This window comes from Pseudorasbora parva, chromosome 21 (genome assembly GCF_024679245.1).
Source record: "Pseudorasbora parva isolate DD20220531a chromosome 21, ASM2467924v1, whole genome shotgun sequence".
Lineage (NCBI taxonomy): Eukaryota > Metazoa > Chordata > Actinopteri > Cypriniformes > Gobionidae > Pseudorasbora > Pseudorasbora parva.
The window spans coordinates 16,039,884-16,067,142 of NC_090192.1; the positions used below are offsets into that span (position 1 = coordinate 16,039,884).

Genomic DNA, 27,259 nt, shown 5'->3' on the forward strand with positions numbered 1-27,259 from the left:
ATGGTCGACTGATAGTCGAATAATCTATGTGTGTGTGTGAATGGGTTGGGAGGGGCACGACACTGTCAGCAGAAGGGTAAAACTATTTTTATTTTCCTTTACACACTGCACACAGCAACAACTTTTAATAAAGCGACCAAAACTGCCTGCCAACTGACAGACTAACTGACAATGGCTTTCTTATTTAGGTTTAAATAGCCTAAAAGTTAATGTGGTGGATAAACATTAATAAACCGTTTTCTCATAACATGTTAAAGCCGCGATCGAGAACATCATACAAATATACATTTTGATAAATAAACCTAAAAAAATACCTGCCTAGAGAGGAAAAGAACACTTTGAGTGCGTTTACATGCACGTTCTGAAGCCGATTGTGCCTAAAGCGGGTGAAGACGTACGCGAAGCTCAGCCCCGCGCGCCTCAGGATCTCACTCACACCGCCACCTGACGCGCACATTATATACACGCGAGCTCAATTTTGAATTGACTGACAGATGAGCTGCACGAAAGCGCTCAGTGGTGCAGCAGGATTTTAAACAACTTCCCGAGTGGCCGCGGACAGGCGCTGAATGCTGCCGCCGGTGTGTGTACACTCATTGAACGTGTTCTAATTTTAAAGGCACGGTGCGAAGCTCAGCGCCTTAAAGGGGTCGCACACCGATGCTCAGCTCAGCACCGCGACACGTCTTTAAAATATTGAGCTCCCCCATATTGCCAAAATGGTATGATCCTCTTTTCATAACACCCGCTATGATTTGACCTTGACATCGGTGTTATAAATGCAGATGATACAATGTGTTTTCATTTGTTTTTATCCTCACTATAGCATGTAACTAGTTAACCTGCAATTTCTAGTAACAATTAAAACCATTTAAAAATGAAACCCCTAATTTAAACGTTTTCTTGTTGAATTAATTATAAAAACAGTTTGAGTAAACGTACATTTTAAAGTTGAAGTCAAGTTTGAGCCAACTAAAAATTATTAATTCAATTAACTTTAAAAAATAATTGAGCAAACGTACATTTTAATGTTGAAGTCAAGTTTGAGTCAATTAAAAAATATTAATTCAGGTAACAATTTCTAGAATGAAATTGAGTGAACGTAAAAAATCTGTGGAACTAGTTACTAAATAATAATTAGTTGAAAGCACTAGAAATTTTTTACAGTGTATGTATAAAAAAATAAAGTAAAATAAAAATAAAATAAAAAAGATTATCTTATATTTAAATATTTAACAATATTAATGTGTATTGTATTTGTAATAAATAAATGCAGCCTTGGTGAACAAAACCCTAGTGAAAAAAAATATTATACTTAAGCACCTTAATATATCTAAGAAAAGAAAGCATCGAGGTGGTCCCCGCCTACAAATATTTGGGTATACATCTCGACAACAAACTTGACTGGTCAGTGCATGCTAATGTAGCATATAAGAAAGGTCAGAGCAGACTCTTCTTTCTCAGAAGACTCAAATCATTTGATGTCTGTAATGATATGTTGTACCTTTTTTATCAGTCTGTTGTTGCCAGTGCTATATTTTTTGGTGTGGTGTGCAACTGCGTGACTGATCAGAGACAGTAAACGACTGGATAAACTGGTCACAAAATGTGTGTCATCATGGGGAGAGGCTACTCGACATTTTAATTTCCCCTGTTGGAGATGAATAAAGTATCTATCTATCTATCTATCTATCTATCTATCTATCTATCTATCTATCTATCTATCTATCTATCTATCTATCTATCTATCTATCTATCTATCTATCTATCTATCTATCTATCTATCTATCTATCTATCTATCCATCTAGAAACAAAGGGTCCGCCCACGGGATGAAAGTTTGGCAGCAATTAAATGTTGTTGTAACAAGAAATGAACTGCTCTGCCACCCCCATCTCTGGACCCGGTCATGTAGCCAATGCTGAAACGACCTCATATGAAGCAATCCAAGTGGTGTTACTGTTGATGCCATCAAAAACATTCAACAGTAAAAACTGAATTGATGTCCAACAAATAAACAACAGATATAATACAGACGAACAATTGATAAAGCTTGGGTTGCTGTATATTTGATCCCTTTCGCCAAAAGCGCTTATTGTTAATGATATGATTACACTCTAAAAAACGTTGTTTTTTTTGTTTGTTTTTACCCAATAGCTGGGTTAAAAATATTGGGTCATTCTGTTGGGTTATTCCGAACGTTTATTGGGTTGTTTCTATAACAACTCAGCCAGTTGGGTTAAAATTCAAATTTCAACGGCTGCCCTCTGCCACGGTGACGGGAAATACACAGGTAAGTTAGCCTAATATTAAATATTTAATGTTTTACCCCATTATAAAGTGACTTTAAGCTCTTACATAGCTAATATTGGTGCTTTTGCCCAAAAAAATATGTTCATATCTCCCCCTGGTGACTGCTTGTACGCTGCCTCGCTGTATCTGCGACTAACAACACCAATGCTTGAATCTTATAGACAACACAAGCCCATTTCTAATTAAGTGTTTGTGAATTAACAGTTTTTCTCAGTTTCTCTGTTCTTTCCAATATGTTTTTGGGTAGTTATTCATATTTTCAGATATTTTAACTGCCGACACCCTTGGCTTCAGGATCCAGCGGAAGCCTCATCCGTCCGATGTCCAGTCATTGTGGAAGAAGGTAACGTTATGCAGCGTTGTAACACGCTTAGCTCATGTCTACAAATCTCAACTACAATGTAACATTAAATATGATGAAAAATATTAAATATTTTATCTAGAAAACTCTAAAGATAAAAAGGTGAAGCTAGATTGCGATATTCAGTTATTGTCATATGCCCCAAATGACGGTTGCTGGAGCTTATGCTGTAAAATCCTAGTAGATTAATTACAGTTTTTTTTCAACTGCTTACACACAAAATTGTTACTTGTCATACAATTTTTAAAACCTGACACTCAAACACCAGAACCACACACTAAATCTGCAAAACCATACACTAATTTTTGGCCTTTTACTCAGTTTTCAATTTCATTAAACACTTTTTGCAAAACACAACACACAATTTTCTATGCAACACACAAAAATCTGACAGGAAGTTTCTTGATTTCCTTTTATAAACACAACCAATCAAAATGCCACACTAATTCATCAGTGCCTCACACTAACTCCTCACATGTGCAAACACTTGTTGCTTTACTTAACAACAACCAATCATAACTTTAGTAGTGGCCTATAAATAGGCCAAAGGTCAAGTAATAACTTTTGGACAATGGAAGCAAACAATGCAGACAGAGTAAGAGGTGTTGGAGGGAGCGCCAGAGGACGAGTTCGACTAAGAGGAGTTGGAAGGGGAGCAAGGGGAGGAAGAGGACGAGTCAGAAATGGAGGAGGACAAGGAACGAGAAGAGTGGTCTCAAATGAGATTAGGGCTACAGTAGTCGATCATGTGATAAACGTACTCGGTTACTTTCGTAACCTCGGTTCCCTGAGAGAGAGGAACGAGTATTACGTATGGGAAAAACTCCTTTTCTCGAGAATATGAAGCAAAACTTTATAATAAAGGTATCTATGTAAAGTGCAGTGCCGCTGAACGGCCATAGCTCAGCGCGAGGAGCGCTCTGATTGGCCGGGCCACGGCAACTGCAGGAACCTATGGTGAGGCGGCTGAGAGGAACAAGCCAATGGGGGGCGTTCCAGAAGCCCGCCGAAAAAAGGTGCTTATATTTGCATACAGGAGGCTATATAGAGCCCTAATTTCGCCATAGGTGTCAGGTTTTTAGATCGACTGAAGCGATACCTGAGAAGCATAAACACGGCACGGAACGTAATACTCGTTCCTCTCTCTCAGGGAACCGAGGTTACGAAAGTAACCGAGTACGTTCCCTTTCGAGAGAGGTTCCTCGTATTACGTATGGGAACACAATGTAAAGCGCCGTGTGTGCTGACTGACCCAGTATGCCCAAAGCACATGTAAATAACCCCCGAGACACCGAAGAGGCGGCTATAAGGGGGATGAAGAACCGGAAGAGTCGGCTCGTTTGAACGGCTGATCGGACATAGTCGGATCTTATGATAAATGAAAAGTGCTTAAGGACTGATGTGTACAGGCCAAAACTAAAGGCAATCTGTTTACCAGGGTCAAGATAGAGCCTAGATGGAGAGAAGCCCTGCTTGTAGAGCTGGAACCTCCAATTTATAGAATCTGATAAAAGTGGATGGAGAGGCCCAGCCTGCCGCCGCACAGATATCTTCCAAAGAAATGCCACACGACCAAGCCCAAGATGAGGCCATGCCTCTAGTGGAGTGGGCTTTAACGCCTATAGGGCAAATCAGGTTTTTAGACTCAGTGTGAGAGTCTTTGCTTCGTGACAGCACAACCTTTAGTGCGGCCGCCGAAGCAGACAAACAGCTGGTCCGACTGCCTGAAGGGGGAGGAGCGCTCCAGATACAGTCTCAAAGCTCTGACCGGGCAGAGTAGATTTGCGTCCTGTTCACCCTGAGATGCGGGTAAAGGAAGCAGAGTAATAACCTGTGCTCTAAAAGGGGTAGAAAGCACTTTGGGTATAAAACCATGTCTCGGTTTAAGAACAACTTTGGAGTTGTTGGGCCCGAACTCTAGAGAGGACGGACTCACTGAGAGTGCGTGTAAGTCACTCACACGTTTAACCGAGGCCAGAGCCAGCAGAAACGCGGTTTTGAGTGATAAAAGCTTTATGGTCGCGGTCTGGAGAGGCTCGAAGGGGGGACCCTTCATAGCGTCTAGAACCACCGCAAGGTCCCAAATAGGAACCGAGGGGGGGGCGAGGGGGGTTCAATCTCCTGGCCCCTTTAAGAAAACGTACAATGAGCTCACTTTTCCCTAGTGAATGTCCCGCGACCTGAGCGTGGTTAGCTGCTATGGCGGCGACATAAACTTTAAGCGTGGAGGGGGAACGACCCGCGTCCAGTAGCTCTTGGAGAAAAGCGAGCACTTCTGTTGTTTCGCATGAGCGGTTGCTTCGATATTTCGGACGGCACACCAGTTAGAAAACACTGACCACTTCAGAGTATAGAGCCGCCTCGTCGAGGGGGCTCTAGCTTCCGCTATAGTGTTCATAACTCTGTCAGAGAGGTTTCCCGATACCAGTTGATGGGCCATACGTGGAGGGCCCATAGTTCGGGACTGGGATGCCAGATCCCCCCCTTCGCCTGCGTGAGGAGGTCTTTCCTCAGCGGAATGGGCCATGGGGCTGTGTCTGACAGCTGGATCAGATCGGAGAACCACGTTCGGTTCCTCCAGAGCGGGGCTATTAAAAGCACCGCGGATGCTGTCTCCCTGATTTTCTTGATGGTTTGTGGTAGCATCGCGATCGGGGGGAAAGCATATAGCGGGAGGCTGGGCCAGACATGGGCCAGGGCATCCCTGCGTTTGGAGAAAAATATTGGGCAGTGAGTGTTGTCTTCTGAGGCGAAGAGATCCACTTTCGCTCTGCCGAAGGTGTTCCAAATTAAGAGAACCGTTTGCGGGTGAAGAGACCATTCCCCTGGGGGAATGGTTCTCCTGGATAACATATCCGGACCCACATTCAGAATACCTGGCACGTGAGCCGCCCTCAGGGAGCTCAGGTTGTGCTCTGCCCATAAAAGGAGATGCTTCGCCATGCGGTGAAGGGAATATGATCTCAGGCCGCCCTGGCGATTTATGTACGCTACCACCGACATGTTGTCTGAACGAACCAAGACGTGGTGGTTCTTTATATGTGGAAGGAAAGCTCTCAGCGATAAGGCGACCGCTTTCATCTCTAGACAGTTTATGTGCAGCCGCTTTTCTGTTTCTGCCCACAGGCCAGAGATCGGCTTGCCCTCGTGCAGGGCTCCCCACCCCCGAGTGGAGGCATCTGTCGAGACCACTTTCAACTTCGTAACCGTGCCCATAAGCACGCCCCTCCGATACCACTCTGTCCTCGTCCAAGGAGCCAAAGTTTTGACAACGCTGTGGCTCACTTTGACGGGAAAACGGCCCCATTTCCATGCATAAGGAGGGACACGGGCGCGTAGCCAACGCTGGAGGGGGCGCATGTGTAGCAGTCCCAGCCTGAGCACTGACGATGCCGAGGCCATAAGGCCGAGCATTCTCTGAAAGTGTTTCAGGGGAACGCGAGTTCCGGCTTTGAATGAAGTCGCCATGTTCTGGACGGATAGCGCGCGCTGTGTCGTTAGCCGCGCGTTCATGAGTCTCAAGTCTAGAACAATGCCCAGAAAAGATATCTTTTGAGTGGGTGACATCGAGCTCTTGGCGATATTGATCCTGAGACCCAAACAGTCTAAATGGTTGAGGAGCCAGGATCTGTGTGTTAGTAGTTCTGCTCGAGACTGGGCTATCACTAGCCAGTCGTCGAGGTAGTTGAGCACCCGCATCCCTTTCAGCCTGAGCGGGGCGCCAGGGATAAGCCGAATGGCAGGACCGTGTACTGATAAGCCTGCCCCTCGAAGGCGAATCTCAAGAATGGCCTGTGGTGGGGGGCTACCTGCACGTGAAATTACGCATCTTTCAGATCTATCGTGAAAAACCAGTCCCCAGGGCGAATGTGCGCGAGGATCTGTTTCACCGTTAGCATTTTGAAAGAGCGAGTCATTAGAGCTTTGTTCAAATGCCTTAGATCTAGGATGGGCCTGAGCTCTCCGTCCTTCTTCGGAACGAGAAAGTATCGGCTGTAGAAGCCCGACTCGCTTTTGGAAGGGGGAACGGGCTCCACCGCTCCCTTCTCTACCAGTTTCAAAATCTCGGTGCCAAGCACGTGACTGACGCTGCTTCTCACCGAGGTCTCGACCACGGCGGGAAAGCGCGGGGGCCTGCGAACGAACTGTAGCGAGTAGCCCCTTTTTACTATGTTCACAACCCAATTTGATACCCCGGGCATGGCTTGCCAGGCCTGAGCCCGACACGATAGCGGCTGGAGCCGGATAAGGGTCGCCTACTAGAGGGAACTCGGTAGCGCTGCCATTTTGTGCTTGAGACATAGAGGGGGTAGTGCTTATGTGTGGCGGCGTGCACTGTGGAGTGGGCGCCGGGACATTTATAGCATGGGTGGGAGGGGTGAATGAGTGTAGGAGTGCAGACTGATGTGTGGGCACATTTACTACAGAGAAAAAGCTCTTTTTGAGATTTATTTGGGTCGCCGTGATAACGGCGTTTGTGTGCAGGCGAGTGCGTTTGACAACGGGCTTGTTGGCTGCTAAACTGAGGTCGGCAGTCACCTGGGTGCAGGGAACTGGGAGACCGGGAGGGAGAGATGGGGGTCCGGCCGAGGCGAGACCTGACCATCTCCTTTTTATCCCTGCGGCTAGGACGGCTTCGGAGGCTCGGGGTTCAACACAAGCCTGGGTCGAGGTCCCCGGTGTTCAGGCCGACTGCTGCGGTTCGCGGAGCGGGAACGTTGGCGCGGTCCAGAAGAGGAGCGAGGCCGGGAAGGTGGCTCTGCTGGCTTAGCGGGTTGAGAAGGCGGGGGTCTACCTCGAGAGCATCCCTGGCCTGAAGACGACCTGGAGCGCTTAGGCAGGAAATGCCTCATAGCCTGCGAAGCCTTTTGCGCTTCGGTGAAACGCTCCGCGAAACCCACGACTGACGGGCCGAAGAGACCGGTAGTGGAAATGGGGGCATCCAAGAAGGAGGCTTTATCCGCGTCCTTCATCTCGGTCAAATTCAGCCAAAGGTGCCTCTCTAAGACCGTCAGGTTAGCCATATTTTTCCCGATGGCTTGTGCAGTGGCTTTAGTGGCACGAAGGGCCAAGTCCGTCGCGCTGCGAAGGTCCTTCAAGACCTCGGAGTCGGGGACAGACTCATCCAAGGAGCGGAGAAGTCTGGCCTGGAACACCTGAAGGACAGCCATGGTGTGAAGGGAAGCCTGATTTGGAAGTGATTTGGAAGCCTGGCCAGCGGAGGCATATGCCCGGCCAGCGAGAGCAGAAGTGGTGCGGCAGGGCTTGGACGGGTGCTGAGCCCTGGACTGCCATCCTCTGGAGGAGGAGGGCGGGCAGAGGTGCGCGGCGACAGCCTCCTCGAGGGGGGGAAGAGACTCATAGCCTTTTTCCTTAGAGCCGTCGACGATGGAGAGCGCTGGGGAAAAGGTGGATCTAGCGCGAGCAGAGTAGGGCGACTTCCACGACTTCGTAAGCTCGTCGTGTACCTCAGGGAAGAAAGGTGCGGACTTCTGAGGAGAAGAGAGGCGGCGGCTTTCCAGGAACCACTCGTCCAATCTGCTGCGCGTCGGCTCATCGGGCTGGGACCACTCGAGCCCGAGGTCTTCCACGGCCCTTGAGAGCACGCGGATGAGTTCCGCGTCGACATTAGATTTGGCGCTCGTGGCGGTCTGCGTCGAAGCGGGGGGCTCCGAGACAGAAGCTGACCACTCGCTACCAGAAGCGGCTGTGGAGAGGCTGTCCTCATCATCCTCTGGCGACGGGCCACCGAAGGAAGCCGAACAGGCCGCTGCATGAGAGGGACGCTGTTCCTCCTGGGTGAAGGTGACCGGCGATGGCGAGGCACGCGGGGAGTCATCCGGCGTGCAGTCGCCAGACCGTTCCGGCAGTCTCTGGTCGTGGCGTTTCTTGCGGCGCGGCCCAGCGGCAGGAGGAGGGACCTGGTCGAAGGTGGCGAGACGAGCCCGAAGGGTCTGCAGCGCCATCTCATCGCACTCGGGGCAGCCGCCCTGAGAGAGTGCGAGCTGCGCGTGGTCCCGTCCAAGGCATGCCACACAGATGACGTGACGGTCGCCGCCAAGTAGAGGAGCTCTGCAGGAGCCGCAGGAAATGCGAGGCATTTGAAACAACGCCCCGCGCTCTTTTAGGAGAAGAGAGTAAAAAGGATACGATCGCCGGATGGCGTAGCTGGAACGGCAGAGAAGGCGGAGAGGGAGTCCGTCGTCCTCAGCTGCAGGTTCCGCTGGTGCCTTTTCGACGGCAGTTGCTTCTTCCGGAGGTCAGCGAAGGTATCGCTGAAGGAGATAAAATCTGACACCTATGGCGAAATTAGGGCTTTATATAGCCTCCTGTATGCAAATATAAGCACCTTTTTTCGGCGGGCTTCTGGAACGCCCCCCATTGGCTCGTTTCTCTCAGCCGCCTCACCATAGGTTCCTGCAGTTGCCGTGGCCCGGCCAATCAGAGCGCTCCTCGCGCTGAGCTATGGCCGTTCAGCGGCACTGCGCTTTACATGGATACCTTTATTATAAAGTTTTGCTTCATATTCTCGAGAAAAGGAGTTTTTCCCATACGTAATACGAGGAACCTCTCTCGAAAGGGAACCATGGTTTAACAATGAGAGAGGCTGGACTGAGAGTCCAGCGTAATTTGAGTAGATTTACTGTGGCGGGTATAATTCGAACCTTTAGAAATGAGAACAGGTATGTAACAATTTAATGTAATGTACACCTGTTCTAATGTACACATAATAGCTTTTTTTTTACCATAACAAACAGTAGGCCTATACTATAATAAATATATTTTACTGTAGTACCCTTGCATTCATTTACTGCAGTGCATTGCATTGGTCACAGTTTGGTAAGGCATCAAACTGTACAATAAAACAGCCAACTTTAAGACAATCTGACCATATTGTTAAATATTATATATATTGTTACAGTTTATGGCACACACTTACTGTTCCTGAATCTTTTACAGAGTGGAAAGGCAAAGGGTTCATGGTGGGCGAGGTCACATGTTCACTGAAGTGCAGGAGACGGCTATTGTGAATTTGGTTTTGGCCAATAATGCTATTACAATCCGTGAAATGCGCAACCATATCCTTAATGATCCCACAATTTTTGTGAACATAAATGCTGTGAGTGCCTCAACAATACACCGCGTCCTCCGGAAAAATCAAATGAGAATGAAACAGCTGTACAGGGTCCCTTTTGAAAGGAACTGTGACAGAGTCAAGAATCTTCGACATGACTTTGTGAATGTATGCATTTCTCCAATATATCAGACTTGCACCTACAAAACCAGGCTACTCGGTTGTGCATATACTGATCTGCAGATTAATTTGTCTTTTACAGAGAGTTTTGGAGATTGATGCCCATGCCATTGTCCATGAATACATTTATGTGGATGAGATGGGCTTTAATCTAAGTAAAACCAGAAGAAGGGGAAGGAATGTCATTGGACAAAGGGCCATTGTCAATGTCCCTGGTCAACGTGGCGGAAACATTACAATGTGTGCTGCAATTTCACAAAATGGTGTCCTGCACCATCACGCCACACTTGGCCCCTATAAGACTGATCACATCATACAATTTCTGGAAACTATTCATGACATGCTTGTTCAGGGTCTGCAGAATGAAGACCAGGCAAGATTTGTCATCATCTGGGATAATGTCAGGTTTCATCATGCCCATCAGGTCCAAAACTGGTTTGCTATGCATCCCCATTTTTCTGTTGTCTACCTGCCTCCATATTCACCATTTCTAAATCCTATTGAGGAATTTTTCTCCACATGGCGCTGGAAAGTGTATGATCGTCGTCCCTATGTTAACATGACACTTCTCGTGGCAATGGAGGAGGCATGTGGAGACATTGATGCTGCCTCCATCCAAGGTTGGATACGCCTAAATGCGTTGTGTATAGTGAACTTCGTCATGGGCTTGGACACTGAGGACACTTCAAATGTTATTGATGATTCATGCAGTTCAGCGACATTAGAACACTTAATTAATAGATTATAGCCTAATTAATGTTATCAATTTATCATTTAGCAGTTTGATATTTAAAAAATATTTAGATTAAAATGGGACAAATAATTACATAATATAGTCAAAATAGTAAATTAATAAAGAGGATTAAACATTTTTGAATTTCAGAATTGTCAGTAAAGTGGTTACTGGTTCAGAATGACTGCTTAAAGAGACAGTGCACCCAAAAATGAAAAATCTGTCATCATTTTCTCACCCTCAAGTTGTTCCATACCTGTATGCATTTCTTTATTTAGAATACATATGAAGACACATTCCTACCATGGAAGTCAATGTTGCCCCCAAAGCAAACATTTGGTTACAAACGTTCTTCAAAATATATTATTTTATGATCAGCAGAACGAAGAAACTCATACAGGTTTGGAACATCATGAGGGAGATTAAATGACAGAAATTTCATTTTTGGGTAAACTAACCCTTTAAAGTACACCAATACAGGCTTCTAAAGAGTTCTTCAGAAATAAATAAAATAATCAAAAGTAAAATAATTTAAAATGTGTTCTGTTGCAAGTTTACATACTTGATTCAATGTTTATTGTTGAGCTGCTGTCATTGTTTCATTGTCACTCTTATCACTTCGCATCAGATTTACATTTTTTTAATCCCTCATTTATATGCAGTTATTATACTCTATACAAATACCACAAACTAAGCTTTTTTTTTCAGCACAGGCCTATCTAAAGGGTTAATGGTGCCACCTGGTTATCAACTGTAAAAAAATACACATTTTACCTCTTCCCAACAGGGAAAACCACCAACAATCAAGAATGCATGATTATATGGTGCCATGGCTTTCCAATCAAAAAATGTGGCTATAATGGAAGTCAATGGGGCAAAAACAGGCACGAACAGTAAATGAGGGAGGAAAAATCTGATGCTGCACAAAAACTAACAATGCATCAAAGCTAAAGTTGTTACTAATCTTTGACATGCCCAAGACTTTTACATATATTTCACGAGTTCACACTTACAGCAATTAAATAGAGTAAAGATTATGCGTATTTGGCGTGCTTTCCGGGGAGGGCTCCGGGCTCGGAAAATTTGCCCGAACCCAGAGTATCCCCCCAAAAAGCAAAGAGACAAGGACAGCCACCGAGACCCCCCAAATACGCATAGAAATGGTGGGCTGTCTGATTACCTAGCTAGGAGGGCCCGTGTTGAAAAACCCTACCGGCCAGTAACTGAGAAGATAGATGGTTTTGAACGCCTGGCTGGGAGGGTCTCTCAACATCCGATGGGAGGCCAATGCTCACTGTATCAGATGGAAAAAACTCTACCAGCCAGTAACTGGGAAGCAAGATGGTTTTGAACGCCGGGCCGGGAGGGCTCTTTCAACATCCGATGGGAGGCCAATGCTCACTGTATCAGATGGAAAAACCCTACCAGCCAGTAACTGGGAAGCAAGATGGTTTTGAACGCCGGGCCGGGAGGGCTCTTTTAACATCTGATGGGAGGCCAATGCTCACTGTAATTGGATGGAAGAACCCAACCAGCCAATGACCGAGAAGCGGGGGTGGTTTGGAATTAGCTGGCCGGGAGGACCCATGTTGCCTCTGGCGGAAGTTCACAGCGCCTGGCGGGACGGGCCCTACTGGCTGGTAAATGGAGCGGTCAGAATTTAGGGTTGCCGACTGGTAAGGCTTTTTTCAACATCAGATGGGAGGCCAATGCTCACTGTATCAGATGGAAAAAACCCTACCGGTCGAAAAGGGGAGCACATGATTTAGTCCGTCCAGCTGGACAGGGGGCGTGCTGTTTGGGACGGCCGATCGGGAAGGCTCAGCCCTCATCTGAGAGGAGATCAATACTCGTGATGTCAGGTGGGTGAGTCCTACCGACCGAAAGATGGGACGACGCAATTAAAAGAAACGACTGACCGAGGGGGCCCACCCAGCCTCTGCCAGGAAGAGAGGAGTGGGTGAGTGGGTCCTATCGGCCAACGGTACGGTGGAACACCCGGCCAGGAAGCTCTTGCCGACATCTGATGGGAGGTCAATACTCGCTGTATCTGATGGGTAAGCGTCGCTGGCAGACGGGTGGAAGGTAAAGCTTGAATGATCGTCCAGGAGAGGTTTTGCAAGCATCCGAAAGGAGATCAATACTCACGGTATCGGGTAAGCGTCGCTGGACGATGAAAAGAAAAGGGATAGGTATAGATCTGGAGAGCTCTGTGGTGTCCAAAGGGAGATCAAGACTCACTGTATCGGACGAGCGAGCCTTGCTGGATGGAAAACGAAAAAAGGATTGACAGCAACCTCGAGGGCCCTCGCGGCATCCGATGGGAGAACAATTCTCAAGGCATCGGAAAGGGAATCCTTTACCGGTCAGAGAAAGAGAGGGAAGAGTGCTGGCCTAGAGGGTTTCACAGCATCCGACGGGAGAGCAAGCTTAAGGCGCCGGATGAGTGAGCCTCGCCAGACGAAGGAGGAGGGGAAAAAAAGGGGGCGTTAGCCATTGTCCAGGAGAGCTCTTGCCAATTACAACAGGAGATTGAACTCAATGTATTGGATGGGTGAGCTTCACTGGATGGAAAAAGAGAATATAAAGAGGGTTTTTTTTTTTTTTTTTTTTTTTAGGAGAAAGGTTAGTGAATTCTCACTTGGAGTTGGAGGCCCTTTACAGTATTAAGGTAGGAATCGAGTGAGGTGATTCAAAGGAGGGAAAATATGTACAGCATAAGAGAAAGTGGAATGCTTTGAACATTTCCAAGTGGTTACGTAGGATTGGAAGGTTCTGGGAGGGAAGAGCATTGCTGCGGCAGTAGAGAAATTAGCCAGAGAGGCTGAGCTCCAGAGGAAACAGCACTGCTGCGGCAGTCGAAAAATTAGCCAGAGAGGCTAGGCTCCAGCGGGAGCAGAGGGATCAGCATTGCTGCGGCAGTGGAGAAATTAGCCAGAGAGGCTGAGCTCCAGCGGGAGCAGAGGGAACAGCATTGCTGCGGCAGTGGAGGAATTGGCCAGAGAGGCTGAGCTCCAGCGGGAGCAGAGAGAACAGCACTGCTGCGGCAGTGGAGGAATTAGCCAGAGAGGCTGAGCGCCAGCGGGAGCAGAAGAAACAGTACTGCTGTGGCTGTGGAGAAATTAGATAGAAAGGCTGAGCTCCAGCGGGAGCAGAGGAAGCAGCACTGCTGCGGCTGTGGAGAAATTAGTCAGAGAAGCTGAGCTCCTGCGGGAGCAGTGGAAACAGTACTGCTGCGGCTGTGGAGAAATTAGCTAGAAAGGCTGTGCTCCAGCGGGAGCAGAGGAAGCAGCACTGCTGCGGCTGTGGAGAAATTAGCTAGAAAGGCTGTGCTCCAGCGGGAGCAGAGAGAACAGCACTGCTGCGGCAGTGGAGGAATTAGCTAGAAAGGCTGTGCTCCAGCGGGAGCAGAGAGAACAGCACTGCTGCGGCAGTGGAGGAATTAGCCAGAGAGGCTGAGCGCCAGCGGGAGCAGAGGAAACATTACTTCTGTGGCTGTGGAGAAATTAGCTAGAAAGGCTGTGCTCCAGTGGGAGCAGAGGAAGCAGCACTGCTGCGGCTGTGGAGAAATTAGCTAGGAAGGCTGTGCTCCAGCAGGAGCAGAGGAAGCAGCACTGCTGCGGCTGTGGAGAATTTGGTCAGAGAAGCTGAGCTCCTGCGGGAGCAGAGGGAACAGCACTGCTGCGGCATGGGAGAAATTAAGCCAGAGAAATTCAGCTTCTGCCAGAACGGAAGGAACGACACTTCTGCAACAGAGGAGAAAAGGTTAGATGAACAAATGGAGAAACAAATTGTGTATCCAACTGGGACTCTTATTTTGAAATGTATGTTTGATTATTGCGGGATGCTCCTTCAGATCCATATGAGGGAGATACTGCCTGTGTCCCAATTCGTCTACTTTTACTACGACCTAAAAGTATGTTATCTTTTTGTGAAAAAAGTACATCTTTTCAAGTGAGTAGCAGAAAAGTGCGCAAGCTTTGGGACATACTACTTCATTTTTTAAACAACTCTGTCGCTTAGTTACATGTATCCCATCATCACCGTTTAACTGCCCTGACAATCATTGTCAGATTTGTCACAGTTAAAATCCTACACATTTAGTTTAATTTCCTACCGCATCGGAAAGCTGCACGTTGATTGCCATGTGTGGGTCTTTAATGCAGAGACTCCTCTCGTGTGTTTGCAGTTTAAATATAATGACGCATTTAAAGCTACTGGCCAAACGTGAAGACTATCATTTGGAATGTCCAAAAACTATGATTTTTGCGTACATCACATTATTGTGTAGTGGCCCCTTTAAGAAATTGATCACTTGACTTATGACGTGCACTACGTGTCGATGACGTAGATTAGCGGTATCTTCAGGGTGATGGAAGCAACGGTGATGATATGTATTGCTCTACTTTATAGTGATAATATTTGATTACTTTTATTTGAGACACTGTGAAGTGTGAATCCCTCATGAGGCAGCGTGTGTCTGTGTACCTATCATTAAACGTGTGAAATACGGACTTTTCACGTTCACGCTCTATTTTCGTGATTCAACGACAGTTATCTGGGTCAAAGCGTTACACATTGGTCATGAGAATTTGCCTAGCATATAATGCACGGTATTCATTGACCGCACACTGCTCTGAACTTAAGACAGTCTTGAGGATTGTAGTGTGCAGGCTATAAAATCCTCTGGAAAGTGAGCTCACGTTTATTTAATGAAATCATGGCCTTGAGGTTTACAGAATCATGATATACGTTTTCTCTCCCCAGAATATGAGATGACTAGAAACAGTGCAGCTTACTGTAAGGTATTGATGTTATATTTAAAAAAACGGGGTTCTCTAAAATACATTTTACTGTTGGTCCTGATTTTTTTTTTTTTTTTTGACGTTCGAGAAGAGCATTACATGACTCAAACGTAATGAGGTCATTGAATTTAAAATAAGAAACTGTTAAAACATTGAAATAGAATAATACGGACTCACTTCAATTGTGAGGTAATCATTAACCATCAGTCTGTGTTGTTACACTGTTTTAATTACAATGGTAAGGTGTATATTTCGCTCTTTGCTGCTACCTACACGAGCAGAGCTCCACCTTTTCGCTATCGGTATGTTCAACGACCGGTTCACTTCGTTTAAGTCACTCGTTTCACGAACATCATGCACCAGTTGGTAACGCTTTAGATTACGGCCCGGAAAGTACTGCATAATTAAAGTGAATTTACAGCATAACTTTCTGTAATTATAGTGTAACTATAAAGTAAGTATATGGGAACAATATGTAATATTGGGGGAATAAAGGGGTAACTATCAGGAAAATTTATAAATTATTTATGCTGTAAGTATTTTTTAATTAAGGGGTAATTATACTGTAAGTATTTTTTAATTAAGGGGTAATTATACTGTAAGTATTTTTAATTAAGGGGTAATTATACTGTAAGTATTTTTTAATTAATGGGTAATTATACTGTAAGTATTTTTTAATTAAGGGGTAATTATACTGTAAGTATTTTTTAATTAAGGAGTAATTATCCGTGTAATTACGGGGTAAGTATGGATGTGCGGGCTGTAAATTAAAGTGCCTCTTGTTCTCCTCTTGTTTCGTGTAGTTATGGGGTAAGTATGGATGTGCGGGCTGTAAATTAAAGTGTCTCTTGTTCTCCTCTTGTTTCGTGTAGTTATGGGGTAAGTACAGTAAAAACACAAATACAATCTGATATCACTCAGAAACCTTTATTTAAAAAATGAAAAATAAATTTAGAGCACATTCATTTCTCTTGCTTGGCTTCATCCTCCTCTTGTTCCTCTTCTTTTTCTTCCTTGCCACAGATGAATCTTAAGAAGGATCCCACATGTCTAGCTAGTATTCTGTAACTGTTACACTGAAAATACAGTGCTCGCAGAAATATCCTCACCTTTTACTCGTCTTTTACCCTCATGCAATCCGAGATGTAACAGCCAACGACTTTATTTCCTCAGATGAACATAGATAAATAAATAATCTCTGCTAATTAAAAGTCATTTGGGTTTCTAAGAGTTAGGCATCAAACAGCATATACAGCAATAACTACAGTAATCCATACGATCCCAATGGATAAGTGTTTGCAAGAAAAATAACAATATATCGCATCCGACCAGCAGTTATCTGCGTGTGCATGCGAGGGTTGATTTCACGCTTGACGTAACTTGAAGGGTCAAGCGTGACGTGCGCGCGCCGAAAAACTCTGGTCATGTGGATGTCTGATGCTGTCGTTTTTTTATGCTCACAACAGTATACAAACAATAACATATAACATAATAATATATATAATATAATAATAGCAATTAGAAACAAACAAGAATAAAATACAAGATAGATTCGTTCTCGCGTGTGTTTCAGATGAAACGTGCACGAGAACGTCATGAAAGCTTGAAGCGTCTCATGCACGCGCTTGGTAACAGGCAAGCTTTCATGACGTTCTCATGCACGTTTCATCTGAAACACACGTGAGAACGGACATTTCTTGTATTTTATTCTTGTTTGTTTCTAATTGCTATCATCATATATTATGTTATTGTTTGTATACTGTTGAACTTGTGAGCATTAAAAAAAAAAAAAACGACATCATCAGACATCCACATGACCAGTTTTATAGCGCGCACGTCACGCTTGACCCTTCAAGTTACGTCAAGCGTAAAATCAACCCTCGCATGCACACGCAGATAACTGCTGGTCGGATGCGATTTATTGTTATTTTTCTTACAAACACTTAACTTCAGAAGACATTGATTCATCCATTGGCATCGTATGGATTACTCTAGTTATTGCTGTATTTGCTGTTTGATGCCTAACTCTTAGAAACCCAAATGAGTTTTAATTAGCAGAGATTATTTATTTATCTGTGTTCATCTGAGGAAATAAAGTCGTATACATCTCGGATTACATGAGGGTAAAAGACGAGTAAACGGTGAGGATATTTCTGCACGCACTGTATTTTCAGTGTAACGGGTACAGAATACAAGCTAGACATGTGGGATCCTTCTTAAGATTCATCTGTGGCAAGGAAGAAAAAGAAGAGGAACAAGAGGAGGATGAAGCCAAGCAAGAGAAATGAATGTGCTCTAAATCAGTTTTTTTTTTCTTTTTTTTTTTTTTTTTTCTTTTTTAAATAAAGGTTTCTGAGGGATTTCAGATTTAGTATGTGTTTTTATTGTACTTACCCTGTAATTACATGAAACAAGAGGAGAACAAGAGCCACTTTAATTTACAGCCCGCACATCCATACTTACCCCATAACTACACGAAACAAGAGGAGAACAAGAGGCACTTTAATTTACAGCCCGCACATCCATACTTACCCCATAACTACACGGATAATTACCCCTTAATTAAAAAATACTTACAGTATAATTACCCCTTAATTAAAAAATACTTACAGTATAATTACCCATTAATTAAAAAATACTTACAGTATAATTACCCCTTAATTAAAGAATACAGTGTAATTACCCCTTAATTAAAAAAATACTTACAGTATAATTACCCCTTAATTAAAAAATACTTACAGTATAAATAATTTATAAATTTTCCTGATAGTTACCCCATAATTCCCCCAATATTACATATTGTTCCCATATACTTACTTTATAGTTACACTATAATTACAGAAAGTTATGCTGTAAATTCACTTTAATTATACAGTACTTTCCGGGCCGTAATCTAAAGCGTTACCCACCAGTTTGTTCAATTCGTTTGCTAAGATCTCCTGTTCAGAGTCAGACTCAAAGCATCTCAGTCAGTAAAGGGCGTATGTGATTAGTTGAATCAATGAACCAATGATCCGTCACATCTCATACTTGAATGCTATGGCTTGAGGTTTGTCATTCTTTGGCAGAAATGAAAGAGTCAGGGGCTGTGCATGTGCTCGTTGCCAATGGCTCCACGCTGTTTGTGGAGGGAGGATTTGTTTTTTGGTGAACTAAATGAGACCATAGACCACACGAATGAGTGATTCGATCACCTAGAAGATTCGTTCAAGAACGAACGTGACTTTCAGACCATTTACAGGCAGTTCCTGTTTATGTCAATGTTTCTCGTCAAAGTTATCCGCCGGATGACAACACGCTGACATCAGACGCATGTCAGTTAAGCCAATCAATGTCAAAATGCAGCCCAGATAGATGAATATAACTTACAGGATGCAAGTATCCATGTAAAATGTTTTAGTGTGCTAGCCTAGCGGCTCGCATGATTGCAATGTGAAACCAAAACACTTACCAAATGTATCAAATCAAATATGAACTTCGGTTCGGACATTGGGGCAGACTTTCAGCTGTGAAAATGCCCTTAGTTGAAAATACTAGCAAGATGGTAGTACTCACTGAGTCAAGCCCTGTGTTACCAAGCTTACATGAGCCTCGAGTTGAGAAGTGTTGAATCAAAGGCAATGCTGAGAAACTGTCAATGACAGGAAGGTAAATCGGCTGTCTTTATACACCTCCTATCATTGATTAACTGATTAGTTTAATGTGCTCCTCTTGTGTTCCAATTGGGTTAATTATCTGAGCCTGCTCCACCTGTGTTTAATTAGATTTAATTGTTTGCGCGTGCTTCTCCCGAAATTAGTTTGTGAAACTTCAATTTATATTTAAAATAAGTCATTTTGTGTGTATGTTTTTTTGTTCCAAATCCGTTTTGAAAATCATTTATGAACTTGGAAATTAAGAGTATTATTATTTTGGTACTGGATAATTTGAACTGAAGTGCCTCATAAATTAATAGACTTATTAATAAACTTTGCGCGCTCAGACAGCAACAGGTCAGCGCATGCCCGTCAGTCAACATTTTCAAAAGAAGTTAACGTTAGAAGACGAAGACTACTGGTAAGTAAATAAGTCAAAAAATATTTTTTAGTAAAAGACGACGGGGAATTGTGTCGTGACGTGCTACAGGCCGGTTTACTACACCAGTAGAATACAATTCTGAAATTATGGTTTCTAGTTTTGGTGTGCAACCCCAGATTTTAAGTGGCCCCATCTGGCCACCCCTATGAAAAAATTCTGGAGGCGCCACTGTCACTAGCCCCAGCAGATCTCAGGCCTGATAGGGGATATGAAGCCAGAACCCCTTCAGGTTTAGCCTCATTCCCAGCCAACAACAACAACAAACCTTAACAACATCAGTACAATTTCTCAGATTTTTCCCCTTTAAAACAGGACAGTCTTTGTCAGGGGCCAATTTTCTTTTTTTTGGACCAATATAATTTATCGCATCTCTTGCTTTTAATTGGGCAAGATATCAAATACATTGCTGAACAATAACCAATAATTAATATCTATAATATTATTCTCCTATTCTCCTTTTCTTTTCTTTTTTTTGCCAATTTTATGATTGGTTTATATACTACAAACACTTGTGCATTAAGACTCCATAGATTTTCATCTGTTCTCTATGTGAATATATAGTAAAATGTAATTTATTCCTGTGATCAAAGCTGAATTTATCATCATTACTCCAGTCTTCAGTGATCCTTCACTAATCATTCCCATATGAGGATCTGATGATCAACACACATTTAGGATTATTATCAGTTGTGCTGCCCATGGTGATGCTTAATTTTCTAAACATTTGTGGTAAAATTAAAAAAGAGAGAAATTAATACTTTTATTGATCAGACATGCATTAAATTGATCACAAGTGATATTTTTAATATTACAAATTAGATAATTTATTTAATAAATGCAAATAAATGCTGTCCATTGAACTTTCTATTCATTAAAGAATCCTGAAAAATAACATGTAGGCTATCATGGTTTCCACAACATTTTGGGAACTGTTTTCAACACAGATAATAATCATAAATGTTTCTTGATTATGAAATCCTCATCTGAGAATGATTAGTGAAGGATCATGTGACACTGAAGACTGGAGTAATGATGATAAATTCAGCTTTGATCACAGGAATAAATTACTATATATTCACATAGGAAAAAAAGCGGTTTTAATTTGTAATAATGTTCAAAATATTACTGTTTTAACTATTTTCGATTACATAAATGCAGCCGTGGTGAGCAGAATAGGGCCTAATAAACATTAAAAAAGCTGCATTATTCATATGATACTTTATTGTCAATAAATAGCCTACATTGAGATGACTTAAAAAACACACATAAAGCATATATTGTCGCACTCGTCTGATTGTCGTCATCACGTTTCATCACTCATAACGATTGTTTTCCTTCAGCTGCAGCTCCAGCTTGACAGGGTATTACGAATCCACTTTTGGACTTTCTGTGAGAGCGCCCTGCTCATATTAAGATTCGGAAAAAATTACAGGTCATGCATAGATAATTTTTTGTCTCTGAATTTAAATCTTGATGTATTCACATTGGTTTCTATGTAAATACACTTGCCCCTGACCTCAAGAAGCGCGCTATCAACCGAGTTTAGAGAAGGCTGTCGTTAGCGTCCCTGTTAATATGCCCTGTAGGGTAACGCCGGTTTGAATCCTGCTCGGAGCGGGTCGACTAGGATCGGTGAGACCCAGTAAAAGTGCGGGGGACGAAAATACATTTTATTAAAAGTGAGGGGGACACGTCCCCCGCGTCCCCCGCGTAATCTACGCCCATGGTCTTTCTTCCAGTGCCCCTTGTCCAAGCAGTATTGACACACATCCGCATCCTTCTTAACCTGACTAGCAGGTGTAAAAGCAGAACTCAAACCTAGACTCTCTGTGAAAACCCACAGTACCCTTGTGTGACCGATTAGCATGTGAATCTATTCTACTCTGAGCAGGTGGCAAATATGAACCTAAAGATGAAACTAACAAAGAAGGCCTTTTATTGAAACATCCAAAATGTTGTTCCTGAGAAACATTACCGGCACTGTTTTCCTTTAAACTATACAAAGTGAAATCATCAGCCACAACTGCGGCTTTTGCTGCTGTTTTCATCTTATGCTCAGATATATTACTCAGAAATGACAATGTAAAAATGTGTGCCTTGAATGCAATGTAAGTCGCTTTGGATAAAAGCGTCTGCCAAATGCATAAATGTAAATGTAAATATATGTATAGCAATTCGCTCCTGAAGGATGTTTCTAAACTGTTCTAAAACAATCAAATTAGACAACTCTCCAAAAGTAGCGACCCCCACTGCAGAGCACCAACGATTAAAGTGGCTATTCAGCTCTATCGCTATCTCTGTATACGTCTGTTTGTCTCCCTTTCTCCAGCTATGAAACCGCAAATGATAAGCTTCAGGAACTAATTCATACATTTTAAGCACTGCCTCTTTTACTTTTACATAGTTTTTTTCTGTCTGGCACAGGAAACGCAATAAATGCTTCTTGTGCTCTACCTACAAAAACACTTTGGAGTCACAACGTTCTCTCGGAGTCAGACCAGCCACGGTCATCAGCCACGGTCTCAAATAAAGAAAAGAAAATATCTGGGTCTCTCTCATTAAACTTTGGAAGCAGCCTAACCATGTTGGATATATCAGGGGGACGCACCAACCCCCTAGGAGCCATATCCTCACCCCCATCAGATGAAAGCCTACCTTCAGCGACCCATTCAGCAGCCATTCTAAAGCCACTTCACGTTCACCTCTTATTCTTTCCATTTCTAATTGACGCTTCCCTTTCGTTTTGCTCTGCCTTACGTTGAGATTATCTCTCTAGATGTTCAGCTTTCCTTTCTTTCTGTTGCAGAAAGAAAGGAAAGACACTTTCTGTTGCTCAAGCATAAGTGGCATTTTGGAAAAGAGGTGTCGAAGTTGCTTCTCCTAATGCTAATTCCTCCATAATTAGAGATGCAGGTGATAAAAAGAATATTCCTAACAACTAATTCCGCCTGAACTGACACTTTTATCTGGGCCAATTTTGCTGTTCCAGGTAAACCCAAATCAAAATTATAATGTTCACAAAGTTGACGCAGCTGATCTTTTGTCAAACAATTCAAAACCTCCACAGATGGAGCTACGAAATAATCCTCCAAACTAGCCATACAAATGAAACAAGTTCTACAGCATGCAATCTTTATAGGCTACCAAAGAGGAAAAAACTACGCTTACCTTTTACAATGCAAGTGTGGCCACAACACTGCGCATCAAGACGAGACAAAAGGAAGTGCCATAAAATAAAATAAAAAACAGCAATCCTCTTCATGCATACCACAAGGACAAAGATTTTTACTACACAATATAAGCGGCGCCTAAACTCCCCCAACAAAATGTTGTTAAAGCAGGCTTCCACAACTGTGCCCTCTGCCCAGGATAGCACAAAAACAAAAAAACAAAATAATAAAGCAAAATAACAACCAAGCAGGTCCGATACTTATGTTATCCAAACTTTATCAACAAACTCAATCTTGTAAATGCGCAGTGCAGACCCACACTTACCAAACAATAGCCCACCGCCAATTCTTCAACCTGGCTCACTTCAAAAACAGCCCAGGCACCAATTATTTATTTAAAATGTGACAATAAACTATATGAGCTTTATCAATCAATCAATCAACTTTATTTATATAGCGCTTTTAAAATCACGATTGTGTCAAAGCAGCTTCACAGTGTCAAACAGTATAATATTGCGACAAAATTTGATTTGGCTGTACAGTCGTACTGGAGAAAACAGTGATGTTATCAGCTTATTTTAATTTATCATATAGCGACAATGTTGGCAGATCAGTATTATAGTTTATAGAATTAAATAAGACCTAATTCATACATTTTATTAGTATAATAAGTTGAATAACTTTAATCATATTTTTAGTGTCCCCAACTGAGCAAGCCAAGCCAAATGCGACAGTGACAAGGAACTAAAACTCCATCGGGGCATGATGGAGAAAAATAAACCTTGGGAGAAATCAGACTCAGTCGGGGTGCCAGTTCTCCTCTGGCCTATTAACACACCATGTAAGATTATTATTCTGGCAACCTTACAGGTCAGAAATCATGTTAGATTGGAATATTCAAAATTTCAGGGTATCACGGAAGAGACGGATTTATTTAGGATGGGGCGTCGATTACACAAGAGTATGAATACATGAAAGATCGGAATTATTGCGCCGAAGACGGGTTTTGAGCATGTCGTGCCAGTGAGGCAAATTCGGAGGAGACACCATTTGACACGGCTCAGCAGACACTCCAGGATGCATTGGTCATGGACCAACGGCACCACAGACATGCCCGGGGTGGGGCAGCGCAACAGAGAGCTCTGGCTCGACTCGGGAGGCCCGGAGGCGGCCCGGAGTGTCGCGCGAGCTCTCCTGGTGCGGGCAGGGAGCGGGTGAGAAGGCCCGGAGCCGTCCTCGGAGCCAGCTCGACTGCTCGCTGCCCGGAGGCAGACAGGTGGGATGCTCAGACCCGACTCGGGAGGCCCGTGGGCGGCCCGGAGTGTTGTCTGAGCTTTCCCGGGAGAGGCAGAGAGTGGGTGAGAAGGCCCGGAGGCGTCCTCGGAGCCCACTCTGCTGCCCCCTGGCGAGGGGAGGGGAGGGAGGGAGAGACAAAGCCCGGAGGCGTCGTGAACTGCCACCCTGACCCTCTTGGGGCCCAGGGGGATTGGAAACTGCTCTTTTTGTGAGTATGTGGGTACCGCCGAGCTCCGGAGAGCTGGCGGCAGATGTACTGAACCAGTCGGGGCCCCCCGGTCCTCCTCCGGGGGGTGTGGGAGGGATGCGGACATCATCTCCCGAAGAGCAGCTCCTGTCCTCCCTGGGCTGCCTGTCTCAGGGCCGCTTCCTCTTGCGCTTGCCGGCAGGCTTAGCGGTCTGGACAGGTTGGGCGCCACCCTTGCGCCCGGCACCCTGCTTGGCCTGTGGAGGCTGCTGCTTTGGCTTGGCAGGGGCGGAGGCGGACGCCGGAGGACGCCCTCGGCGACGAGCAGGCGGGGGAGCTGCGGCCGGCGACTGGGTGGAGGCAGCAGCAGGTCGCCGGGGCAGGATGTTCCTGATAGCCTCCGTCTGCTTCTGGGCCACCGAGAACTGCTGGGCAAAGTCCTCGATGGCGTCGCCGAAGAGGCCGGCCTGACAGATAGGGGCGTTCAGGAATCGCACCTTGTCCGCTTCACGCATATCTGCCAGGTTCAGCCACAGGTGGCGTTCCTGGACCACAAGAGTGGACATCGCCCGACCCAGGGAGCGTGCAGTGACTTTCGTCGCTCGGAGAGGGGAGGGGCCCGAGGAGCCATATGACCCGGCGGGTTTGCCCTGACCGTCACCCTCAGGTCCCCACCCAAGTCATCAGCCAGAGTAGCAGCCCTCTGCTTAGGCGCAGAAGGACCGCTAGACCGGGGGATACGCGAGGGTGCTCCACCTGCCTTGAGGTATTGGAGTCTGGACCGTAACACTGCGATGGTCATGTTCCCGCAGTGGGAACATGAGTCATTCACGAACGCAGCCTCCGCGTGCTGAGTGCCCAGACACGAGAGACAACGAACATGACCGCCAAGCGGGGACAGAAAGCGACCGCACCCAGAAACACAAGGTTTGAATGACATCTTGAAAAAGACGCAGGGTCAAACCGTGTTGCTCTTTTAGGATGGAAACTGCTCTTTTAGTTGTGCTGAAGCACTCAGGGAGATGACCGCGGTCAGCACGCAGTCCACAGTGCAAGCCTGCGTGTGACACTCAAAGTTTTTAGGAAAAAAGCCCAGCGAACCAACAGTGGAAGCTCTTTTTTGAATGCAAACGATTGCAACAATAGACGGTCAATCGCTGTGAAGCGCTATGACACCCGCACTGGCAGTTCCTTCCTTCTCCAAGACTCAGTCTTTAACACTCTTCGTGGAAACAGTACTGAACTGTTCGGCTCCGAAGTTGAAAGCATTTGATCTACCATTCCACTTCCTATTTATACCCGCGCTGCGGGGCGGAGCGTGGAATGTGTGGATCTCCGATTGGCTCGTTTTTACACACTCGAAGTGGATAGGTCTCTGAGGGCAGATCCCAATTCGTCGGTTCAGTTCTGACGTACGTCGAACGTGACCGACTGAAAGGGAACATATCATATTTGTATTCATCTTTTTAAGATTATACACCGTGAATTGCGTCCAAATTCTGACTCGTGCAACTCTTCTTTTTTTTTTTTTTTTCGTGCGTCGTTTATTGTGAGGTGTTCATCTATTTTATGTGATGATTTTAGTATTAAGATGATTTATCTGTGCGTGCAACGAGTAAAATGTGCATTTGTGGAACCGGTGCTGCGCATGCATTCATTGACTTGTGAGTCAATCCTATTTGATTCATTTGGATTTTGAGACCATATAGGATTGACTCACAAAGTCAATGAATGCATGCGCGGCGCGGATCCACAAACGTATCTTACTCGTTGCACGCACAGATTATTCATTTTGAATCATCCTCGCAGTGTATAAACAAGAGGCGATCGGAAGGTTTCTGGCTTGTCAGTAATTGTGTTCGCTACTCATGAAAGTATCTCACAGCTGAAGCAGAACTAGAACTGATTGACCTGTTAGGGCGGTGAGGGGAAATGCAATCAGCTCGTAGCTCTGCTTCAGCTGTACATCAGAGCAGATCACAATGACATCATTACAGTTTAATCTTTAATGCAGCAAGAAAAAAGAAAAGTGTGAGATCTTTAAGTTCTGTAGGCAGCTATATCAAACTACAGAAATTTAGTAACAGTTGTGCCTCCAGTTTGTGTTGTAAATGGAAAAAAAATCTCTTCCAAACTACCATGTAGCCGATACAGCTCCTCTTTTTTTTTATTTTTTATTTAGCTATTTGGTCATTCATTTACTTTTCATTTTCACACTTTATTTATACTTTATTTATTTACTATTAAATACAATAATATTATTAGATAAAACACTGGATATATTCACTTTGCTTTTTAATTCATTCATTGTGTGTCTGAGGGTCCTTTAAAGTCTATACTAAAATGCATTAAATAGTCCTGAATTTTTTTTTTTTTTTTTTTTTTTTTTATTATGCAAACAGACAAGTACAATATTTACAAAAGAGAAGTAAGATGCAAAATACAAATACAAGGGCCAACAAAACATAACATGCCAGTACGATGTGTGCGTGTGTATGTGTGTGTGTGTGTGTGTGTGTGTGTGTGTGTGTGTGTGTGTGTGTGTGTTTGTGCGTGTAACTGGTGTGGGAGTGTTAATGTATGAATAAAGAATCATGTAGGGAAGTACAACAGACATAACCAAAAAATATATGTGTATAAATAAGGTGACAACAGCAATAGTAATGGCAATATTAATAATAATAACAATAATAATGATAAATCCAATTAATTAGAAATGACAAATAGTATTAATAGTATTATCAGTAGTAGTAATGACAAACATATATACAAATATACTCTTTTCATCCGGAATGAGGGGAAGGTTAAAGGGGTCAGGAAGAGGACAAATAAAAACAATAGTAGTAATAGTAATAATAATATTAATAATGGTAGATATTTATAAAGTCATTAATAGTGATAATAATAGTAGTGGTAACAATGATTTTAATAATAATAACAATAAAAATAATTATAATAATGGTAATATTGATCAGCTATTAATAACAAGGTATTATAAAGCTTTTATACCCCTCATGGCCATGGCATAGGATAGACCTCTGCCAGAGTTGTAATGCAATGGGC

The 27,259-nt window shown here is 44.1% G+C and overlaps 1 protein-coding gene across 2 annotated transcripts in view; it reads right to left on the bottom strand.

The window, feature by feature from the left end:
- Positions 1-27,259, bottom strand: part of plxdc1 (plexin domain containing 1) — a 355,103-nt gene that overhangs the window by 254,245 nt on the left and 73,599 nt on the right. The gene's annotated exons all lie outside the window — the stretch shown is intronic.